Below are 10,988 nucleotides of genomic sequence, written 5' to 3'. Positions count from 1 at the left end.
CAGTAAAGAGCATTATCAGCTTCAACTACACTATGTAATCACTACTAACTAAGCAATTTGCTGCAGAACCCAGAAATACAGTTTGATTCTAATTGTCAGTTTGATTCTTGTGTTTCCAGTTTGTTGTGGCTTAACTGTTAATTGACTGAATATTTTCATATTGGCATCATATCTGGGTGTATTGTTAAAGTATAAACACTCCATTGTCAGTTTATTAGGTCCACCTAACTATAACTTTGTCAGTCTAATCCAACAGTCCTGTAATAAATCCTCCTTCATGAAGGTGATAATGTTCAGTTTGTGGCCAAACTGTTTCAGAGACGTGTTGATTCAACTGGTTGATCATTTTGGAGGTTGTAGTTTGTGTTTGTATCACATACTATGGAAGAAGTATGTGATAATACACTTAGCTGACAAAACAATTCAATATTTTTAAAAATTATCACAATGACTGGAATAGTATTTTATTTGACTACAACACAATGCATATGCTTTTGAACTAATCTAGTAAACATAAGAAATTTCTATTAGAATTATTATAATAAGAATTATTATATGCACTGAAAGAGAGAAGACCTAGATTACAATTAAAATACATTTGCAAGTAAACACACTGACATCATTTCAAAAGGAACAGTAATGCAGGAGTTGAAAAACTGTTCTAATGTGTTTTAGTTTTTCACTTGTATTCCTATGTTTTACCATTGGTTTTTATTCTCCACTTCTGGACGACAGAACAATATTATGGGAGATAGGGGGGCACAAAACAGAACAGAGATGTGTGAAAATTGTGTGATTGCACATTTCGATGACATTTGTGATGAACACGGAAATGCAGGAAACAGTGCTTTGAGTGGTTGATCCTGGCACACCTTAAGATTTGTCTCCCCACCACCCTGGAGCCACACCAATTTGATGCACACTGTTCTCTCTTATCTGGACAATAATGGGACTTATGTCAGAATGCCATTCCTTGATTTTAGTTCAGCATTCAACACTGTTACACACCAAGCTTGGAGACCTGGGCATTAGTACATGACTCTGCAGCTGGTTACTGGACTTTCTAACCAACAGGTCCCTACTGTTCCTCCACCATCACGTTAAGCACTGGAGTACCACAAAGCTGTGTGCTGGGTTTCTTTCTATAGTCTTTCTTCACCCAAGAAAATCCTGTATATGGTTCCAACATCATTATGAAGTTTGAAGATGATGTCACGATGATGATTAAGGACAATGGTGAGTCAGACTAATGGGAGGAAGTGGACCGCTTGGCTGCATGATGTGTGCTGACAACAACCTGCTGCTCAATGCCAAGAAAACCAAGGAACTCATTGTGGACTTCAGGGAGGATAAATGTGGCACCCAACCATATCAATGGAGCAGTGATGGAGCATGTCGCCAGCTTCAAATTACTTCTAACTTCGAAAACCAACTGTTTCAGCCTGGTCAAGAAGGCTTACGAGCACCTCTTCATCCTAAGGGCTTTGAAAAAGAACTTTACTTTCTAAGTTTGAGAATGTTTACAGGAAGCTTTGTCTACGACAGAAGACACCATCACAAAGGACTCCTCTCACTCTGCCCATAGTCTGTTTGCCCTCTGGGATGTGCCGACGGTTAACTCAGAGTTAATCAACTCAGGGCTGACTGAACTAACTCTGTCCAGCTGCTCTGGAACCAAAAACTCATTTCCCATCTCAGGGTTTATCAACTCAGATTTCAGGGTTATCTTCTGAGTTTGTTAAACCCTCTTTTCTGGAGAACACCCGCAGACTCTGAGTTTCCTGAAGTTGTCATGTTTGCTGAGAGTTTAATGAGACCCATTGAGGGTAAAGATAGATAGAAATTCTTTATTCATCCCAAACTGGGAAATTCCGCTGTTGCAGCAGCAAATTACAGGGACTCAGCATAAACATAGATCTTATAAGGAAAGAAAAAATATAAGAAATTATTTAAAAAGATAGAGGAATATAGAAATTATATACAAAAAACAATATACTATAAGTGTGCAAAAGATTTCAAAGAGAGTGAAAGTGAGAACCTGTGTGCAAGTATTGCCAGTTAAGACAGTCAGTCCATGGTGTTATCTGACACACAGAGATGAGTTGTACAGAGTTATGGCCCACCCTGTCATCCCTGTCTAAAGACGAGACTATCACCATCCTGCCAGCAGACAAAGGGAGATGCACAGTGGTGCTTAACACTACAGACTACAATGAAAAAGTAACCTCGCTCTTGGAAGACCAACAGACATATGAAAAGCTAAAAAGAGACCCCACCAGCACTTACAAGAAGAAGGTAATAGACTGTCTAAAACAACTGGAAATGAACAAAGCCTTGGACAGAACCACATACTAGAGACTGTATCCAGGGGAGACCACCACTGGCCTATATGGGCTCCCCAAGATACACAAAGAAGGGGCCCCCCTCAGGCCCATTGTCAGCAGCATAAACTCTGTGATGTATAACATTGCCAAATATCTTGCCGCCATCATAGCTCCATTGGTAGGCCACACAGACCACCACATTCAGAATTCGGTGGAATTTGCCTCCAGCGTCAGACATCTGAAACTGGAAAGAGATGAAACTATGGTGTCCTTTGACGTTACATCCCTCTTCACCAGCATCCCCACCACCGATGCTTTAACATCTGTTAGGAGGAGACTAAAAGAGGACAGCACCCGCTCTACCAGGAGCAGCCTCAACCCAGACCAAATCTGCCTGCTGCTGGAACTTTGCCTCAACACCACATACTTCTCATACAGAGGTGACTTTTACAGACAGAAACATGGCTGCGCTATGGGCTCCCCTGTGTCACCCATCGTTGCCAATCTGTACATGGAAGAAGTAGAAAAGAAAGCTCTCAACTCCTTCACAGGAACAGCACCAACTCATTGGTTCAGATATGTGGATGACACCTGGGTTAAAATCAAAACACAGGAAGTTCAAGCCTTCACTGATCACATCAATGCAGTAGATGCACACATCAAATTCACCAGAGAGGACACCGAAGAGAACAGGCTATCCTTCTTGGACTGTGAGATCATCATTGGGTCTGATGGGAACTTAGAGATAGAAGTATAGAGGAAACCCACTCACACAGACCAATACCTTCTGTTTGACTCCCATCACCCATTGCAACACAAACTGGGAGTCAACAGGACTTTATGCCACAGAGCTAACAACATTCCTGCCTCCACTGAGACCAAGAGAAAGGAGGACACTCACTTGAAGACAGCCCTCAAAACCTGTGGCTACCCCAAGTGGGCTTAGGGGTTAGGTTACATCCACATCAGGCAGAAAAACAAGAGACACAACTGAGCCTCAAGACCCACAGTGAAAGAACCTGGTCATTCCATATGTAGCAGGGGTTTCTGAGAGGCTTAAACGGATCTTTGGCAAACATCAGATACCAGTCCACTTCAAACCCACCAACACACTGAGACAGAGACTGGTTCACCCTAAAGACCAGATTCCAAAACAAAAGAGTAGCAATGTAGTGTATGCTGTCCAGCGTAAGGAAGAATGCTCAGGACTCTACATTCGAGAAACCAAACAGCCACTCAACAGGAGGATGGCCCAGCACAGGAGGAGCAGCTCCTCAGGACCACAGTCAGCTGTGCACCTCCATTTAGAGGAATTAGGACACTCTTTTCAAGACAGTGAAGTACACATTTTGGACAGATACGTTTGGGAATTACTTTTCTTACATTATAGCTTAAGGTGTGAGGCATTAGTATATTACTTTTATTACATTATAGCTTAAGACATAAGGCATTATTACAGTCATACTTATGAAGCCTTTGGTATGTGAAAAACAGTAGCAGCTTAGAGATGAACATGTTTATCGGTAATTGCAAAGTTTCTTACAGTGCAAGATGTGAACTAGACATAACATCAGATTAGATGTGCCTGTTGCTTTTGTTGTTGTACTCTGTCTTGCAGGACAGGTTGACCTCTGCCTGGAGGCATAGCAACAGTGTTACACCAGGGCATCCCACCGTTCTCAACCTATGGGAGAGGAACACGCCAACTTCCTTCCTAAAGATTGCACATTTCAATCTGTAATATTATCACTGGACCCCTGCCTTCCACCCGAGAGAGAGCTGGGATAGGCTCCAGCAGATCCCCGTGACCCTGAACCAGGAAAAGCGGGTATAGAAGATGGATGGATGGATGGATATTATCACTGGGTCAGGGAAAGATAGGCAGTCTTGTATCACATACTACAGTCTTGCCCTGCCAGAGAGTGTGTTATTGTCTAGGGAAGGTTTCACCCAGAGCTCTGTAACTGCTTTATTCAGTGTGTTCTATTAAATTTAATATTCAACTACACTACCGTTCAAAAGTTTGGGGTCACCCAGACAATTTTGTGTTTTCCAAGAAAAGTCACACTTTTATTTGCCACGAGTTGTAAAATGAATAGAAAATATAGTCGACATTGACAAGGTTAGAAATAATATTTATTTGAAATAATTTTTTCCTTCAAACTTTGCTTTAGTCAAAGAATCCTCCATTTGCAGCAATTAGAGCATTGCAGACCTTTGGCATTCTAGCTGTTAATTTTTTGAGGTAATCTGGAGAAATTTCACCCCACACTTCTAGAAGCCCCTCCCACAAGGTGGATTGGCTGGATGGGCACTTCTTGCATACCATACGGTCAAGCTGCTCCCACAACAGCTCAATGGGGTTTAGATCTCGTGACTGCGCTGGCCACTCCATTACAGATAGAAGACCAGCTGCCTGCTTCTTCTCTAAATAGTTCTTGCACAATTTGGAGGTGTGCTTTGGGTCATTGTCCTGTTGTAGGATGAAACTGGCTCCAATCAAGCGCTGTCCACAGGGTATGGCATGTTGTTGCAAAATGGAGTGATAGCCTTCCTTATTCAAAATCCCTTTTACCCTGAACAAATCTCCCACCTTACCAGCACCAGAGCAACCCCAGACCATCATGTTTACCCCTACCTTGCTTGACAGATGGCATCAGGCACTCTTCCAGCATCTTTTCAGTTGTTCTGCGTCTCACAAATGTTCTTCTGTGTGATCCAAACACCTCAAACTTCGATTCATCTGTCCATAACACTTTTTTCCAATCTTCCTCTGTCCAATGTCTGTGTTCTTTTGCCCATATTAATCTTTTTCTTTTATTGGCCAGTCTCAGATATGGCTTTTTCTTTGCCACTCTGCCCTGAAGGCCAGCATCCCGGAGTCGCCTCTTCACTGTAGATGTTGACATTGGTGCTTTGCGGGTACTATTTAATGAAGCTGCCAGTTGAGGACCTGTGAGGCATCTATTTCTCAAGCTAGAGACTCTAATGTAATTATCTTGCTCAGTTGTGCAGCGGGGCCTCCCGCTTCTCTTTCTACTCTGGTTAGAGCCTGTTTGTGCTGTTCTCTGAAGGGAGTAGTACACACCGTTGTAGAAAATCTTCAGTTTCTTGGCAATTTCTCGCATGGAATAGCCTTCATTTCTAAGAACAAGAATAGACTGTCGAGTTTCACATGAAAGTTGTCTTTTTCTGGCCATTTTGAGCGTTTTATCGACCCCACAAATGTGATGCTCCAGATACTCAACCTGCTCAAAGGAAGGTCAGTTTTATTGCTTGTGTTATGACCCTAGTGGTCATTATGTGTGTGTGGTTGTGTGTTATTGGCCCTCCCCATTACGTGTGTGTGTATGTGTGTGGGTGTGACTGAGGATGGAGTGGGCGTGGACGTAGGAAGCCCGGGGATTGGACTTCTGGGATTGGTCCAACACTTCCCGGAAGAACGATAAGAAGCCCACGGACTGCTGCTCAGGAGAGCTATTCTCCCACCTTTGCCACTTCCAAAGCTATTTCATAATGTGGGAATGCAGACACACTCTGACTAGTATTGCAGTGTAGTGTAATCCTATATGTTTAGACATGTGACAGGGTCACCGCTCTTCACTATGTCTTTACTATGAGGGAAGGTAAAGGGAATAACAACTCCATATATGGTAATGGTCCGAATTCCTTTTGTGGAAAAGTACTAGCATGTAGGGCGGTGGCCAAGTTACAAGGTATATACATTCTATAGATTTCACCTAGAGCTCAGATCTCTCCGTGTGCCACATGAGGGTTGATCTCCAGAGCGCTCTGTATAGTTTTAATAAAACCTATAATCAGCTGAACCACTCCAGACGTCTTTGTGTACTTCCTCATCAACGGACCAAGGTAAATTGCATGAGTATTCAACAATAAAGACTTCGATTTTCGTGATTAATTAGTTAGAGATTAGGTTTTTGTTTCAATTTTGTATTGATAGTATTTTCGTTGTTTAGATTAGAGATATATTTGTGTTTTGTTTTCTCCTGTTTGTTTTAGGAGTTTCCAGGCTAGCGACCTGTGATTTTGTGTTGTTCCTCTTAGATTAGATATCATAGGGCTATTATGGCGTTTCTGTTATTGATTTTCGTTTGTTTGATACCGTAGGGCTAAATCTAGCGTTTTTGTTTGAGTAGGGCTAACTTAGCGTTTGTGTTTTGTTGAGAGTGGAAGAGGTTAGGAGGAAAACTCAACTTCGTGTTACGCTCAGGTTAACCCCTAGGCCTAAATGTGAAAAAGAAGTTGTATGTGTCGAATTAAGACCTGATGACAAAACACTGTCTCTGTCGGTGGACAGAGAACAGCTAATTAAGGCACAACAAAATGATGTTACTTTGTCTTCCTGTATGTCTCTTGTGAAAAGTGAAAACTGTAAAAGAGATGTCTTACTTTGTAAATGACGGTGTGTTGATGCGACGTTGGACTCCGAGCTCTGGTGATGTACATGACTCTGTTTGTCAGGTAGTAGTACCCCAACCCTTTCGTTTCCAAATTTTGACATTAGCCCATGACCACAACATGGCAGGACATTTAGGAATACGAAAAACATACAATCGTATTCTCCGTTACTTCTTCTGGCCAGGACTCAAGTCCGATGTGGTAACATTCTGTCGTTCCTGTCATATTTGTCAAGTGTCTGGTAAGCCCAACCAGGTAATTCCTGTTGACCCCCTTAAAACCAATTCCTGCAATTGGGGAACCTTTTGAACACGTCGTCATCGATTGTGTTGGCCCACTACCTAAGACCAAATCCGGAAACCAGTACATTCTCACGATAATGTGTGCTGCCACTCGATACCCCGAGGCAGTACCACTCAGAACATTAAAAGCTCGTGCCATAGTCAAGGCACTTGTGAAATTTTTTTCTATATTTGGCTTGCCCAAGCATATTCAAAGTGATCAAGGATCCAATTTCATGTCAAAAGTTTTCGCTCAGGTCATGGCAGAGCTCAAAGTCACACGCCGCACGTCTAGTGCATATCACCCCGAGAGTCAGGGTGCACTGGAAAGGTTTCATCAAAAACTATAAAAAAGGATTAGAAAATGTTTTGGCCGATGCACTGTTGCGGTGTTATAAATAAAAAAAAAATAAAAAAAATGGCAGACTTCAATTTTCGTGATTAATTAGTTAGAGATTAGGTTTTTGTTTCGATTTTGTATTGATAGTATTTTCGTTGTTTAGATTAGAGATACTTAGACATTTAGGCTACATTTGTGTTTTGTTTTCTCCTGTTTGTTTTAGGAGTTTCCAGGCTAGCGACCTGTGATTTTGTGTTGTTTCTCTTAGATTAGATATCGTAGGGCTATTATAGCGTTTCTGTTATTGATTTTCGTTTGTATGATACCGTAGGGCTAAATCTAGCGTTTTTGTTTGAGTAGGGCTATCTTTAGCGTTTGTGTTTGTTGAGAGTGGAAGAGGTTAGGAGGAAAACTCCACATCGTGTTACGTTCCGGTAACCCCTAGGCCGGGGCGTAACACTTGTCTAACCAGCTAAACTCTTTTCAGCTGTGCTAACATGATTGCACAAGGGTTTTCTAATCATCCATTAGCCTTCTGACACAATGAGCAAACACATTGTACCATTAGAACACTGGAGTGATAGTTGCTGGAAATGGGCCTCTATACACCTATGTAGATATTGCACCAAAAACCAGACATTTGCAGCTAGAATAGTCATTTGCCACATTAACACTGTATAGAGTGTATTTCTGATTATTTTAAAGTTATCTTCATTGAAAAAAACTGTTTTTCTTTCAAAAATAAGGAAATTTCTAAGTGACCCCAAACTTTTGAACGGTAGTGTATATTCAACACCTCCGATTCATCGATTAAATGAACACGCGGAACTGAGGGAGAAAATTCCAGTTCCAACAGAAGACAGGTGGTTTGAAAGAGGTGTCAGAGACGTCCAAGTGTATCCATGTCTAAGTGGAGAAACCTTCTCTCAACAGGGGTGGAGGACTCAGACATCTGTTTTCAGTCTACCAGGCTGCTCTTTCAACTGTTCCCAGGAAATTAAGGAACAAACCCAATGTTTCTCAGGAACGACAGACTCTGCAGGTTCTGCAGACTGTCGGGAATCAGAATGAGTCCATCATTAGACCTTAACGATCCTCTTCTGAGCTCCCCCTTTGGTCACTTAACGAGCCTATTCAGACCAAGTGTGAAGTGAAACTAACTCAGGGGTGTGAGATTGTTGTCTCTGCACCACATGGCCAGGCAGCTCACTTTGCTCCTGTAGTTTGTCTCATCTAAGTTGCTGATGATACCCACCACAGTCGTGTCGTGTGCAAGCTTAATGAAGAGGTCGGACCTGTGCATCGTGGGTCTGCAGAGTGAAGATGAGGGGGCTTAGCACACATCCTTGAGGGGCCCCTGTGTTCAGCGTGATGGATGGATTGGTTACTGCCGACCCATACTGCCTATGGTCTCCTAATCAGGATGTCCAACGGCCAGTTTCACTGTGTGGTGTTGAGTCCCAGCTGGTTCAGTTTGTGAATAAACTGTTGGGGAATAATTGTGAGCTGAAGTCTATGAACAGCAGTCTCACATTTGAGTCTTTTCTGTCCAGATGAATGAGGGCTATGGAGATGCCATCATCGGTTGAGTGGTTGGACCGATACACAAACTGGAAGGGGTCCAGGGAGGGGGGGCGTCCAAACTTGAAATGATGCATGACTAGCCGTGCAAAGCACTTCATGAGAATGACAGTAAGCGCAACCAGACGATAGTCGGGACTGGAATGATGGTGGTTGCTTTGAAGAATGTGGGGACTGCAGCGTGACTCAATGAGATGTTGAAAATGGAGATGTCTGTGAAAACACTTGTGAGTTCCTCTGTGCAGTTTCTCAGCACACAACCAGGTATATTATCAGTGGCTGGAGCTTTGCATGCGTTGATCCTGCTGAGCGATTTATTCACGCCAAGGACAGTGTCAACGCCAGGTCACTGGGGGTGGGGTCTTCTGTGCAGGAGTTCTGCTTTATGCATCAAAGTGAGCGAAGAAGTTGTTGAGCTCATTCAGTAGAGAGATGGTACTGTGGCAGGTCTGCAGTGGGAGCTTGTATTCTGTAATGGTCTGTACTCCATGCCACAGGCTCTGGATGTCTCTGCTCTTGCTGAAACAAGAGGTTATTGTCCTGGAGTTGCCTCTTAGCTTCTCTGATGCCATGGGACAGGTTGGGCCCCCATCTCAAAATCTGAAGGCAGCATTCTGGGCCTTCAGGAGTCTGTAGACCTCCCCCATCAGCCATGGCTTTTGGTTGGCCTGGACTGAGATGTTCTTGGTATCTGTTACATTATCGATGCACTTGGTGATGTAGGCAGTGACAGTCTCTGTATAATGCTGGAGGTGTGTGGTATTGTTTTAGATGGCAGCCTGTTTCAACATGCTTCGGTTAAAACAGTCCTGAAGTGCTTCTGAAGAGCCTTCCGGCCACACTTGTACCTGCTTCTGAACTGGTGAGGTGAGGGAGGGGGTAGGGCCATGTAAGCTCCTCTCTGGATGGTGTAAATAAGGTCCAGTGTGTTGTTTCCTCCTGTTGGAAAGTCCATGTGTTGATGTATTTTGGGAAACACTCTTTAGGTCTGCGTGGTTGAAAGCCCCAGCCAATATGAGAAAAGCATCTGGGTGGGATGTCTGCTGCTCACTGATGTACTGGTACAGTTCATTCAGTGCCTCACTCCTGTTGTTGTTGAAACTGCAGAGGATGTAGACAGCAACAAGCAGTATGGCTGTGTATCCCCTTGGTAGATAGAATGGCCAGCACTTGATAACCATAAACTTCACCAGGGGTGAAGAGTGATTGCAGACCACAACAGTGTCATGGCACCAATGTCATGATCTAAAATCAGAGCCTGCCACGGTGGGTCTTACCTCCCTCAACGAGAGGTATGTCCACTTGGTAGCCAGTCAAGCTGAATGGCACAGTCCGGCATGTTGTCGCTGATCCATCCACCTTCCTCTTAAGTCTCCAGAGGCTGTGAGACTGGCCATTCACTGTGGCATGAGGTCAGGATAGTGAGCTGTGGTAGAAATTTCTTTAAGTTTGAGAGTCGCTAATTCTCAGAAAACAACCACAAGTGTGATGAATCATCTCAGGTTTAATAACGAGCCTAGAGAGGACATCCTTGCAGAAATCCTCTGACGTCTGTGTTACAACACCAGGTTTATATACAGTGGGTACGGAAAGTATTCAGACCCCTTTAAATTTTTCACTCTTTGTGTCATTGCAGCCATTTGCCAAAATCAAAAAAGTTCATTTTATTTCTCATTAATGTACACTCAGCACCCCATCTTGACAGAAAAAAACAGAAATGTAGAAATTTTTGCAAATTTATTAAAAAAGAAAAACTGAAATATCACATGGTCATAAGTATTCAGACCCTTTGCAGTGACACTCATATTTAACTCATATGCTGTCCATTTCTTCTGATCCTCCTTGAGATGGTTCTGCTCCTTCATTGGAGTCCAGCTGTGTTTAATTAAACTGATTGGACTTGATTAGGAAAGGCACACACCTGTCTATATAAGACCTTACAGCTCACAGTGCATGTCAGAGCAAATGAGAATCATGAGGTCGAAGGAACTGCCCAAGGAGCTCAGAGACAGAATTGTGGCAAGGCACAGATCTGGCCAAGGT

The 10,988-nt window shown here is 43.1% G+C and overlaps 1 pseudogene; it reads left to right on the top strand.

The window, feature by feature from the left end:
• Window positions 1-2,097: 2,097 nt before the first annotated feature.
• Window positions 2,098-8,953, top strand: LOC113123169 (uncharacterized; annotated as a pseudogene).
• Window positions 8,954-10,988: the final 2,035 nt, after the last annotated feature.

The sequence above is a fragment of the Mastacembelus armatus genome, chromosome 21, assembly GCF_900324485.2.
Source record: "Mastacembelus armatus chromosome 21, fMasArm1.2, whole genome shotgun sequence".
Taxonomy (NCBI): Eukaryota; Metazoa; Chordata; class Actinopteri; order Synbranchiformes; family Mastacembelidae; genus Mastacembelus; species Mastacembelus armatus.
The sequence above is the reverse complement of the archived record's forward strand: the minus strand, read 5'-3'. Positions and strand labels throughout refer to the sequence as shown.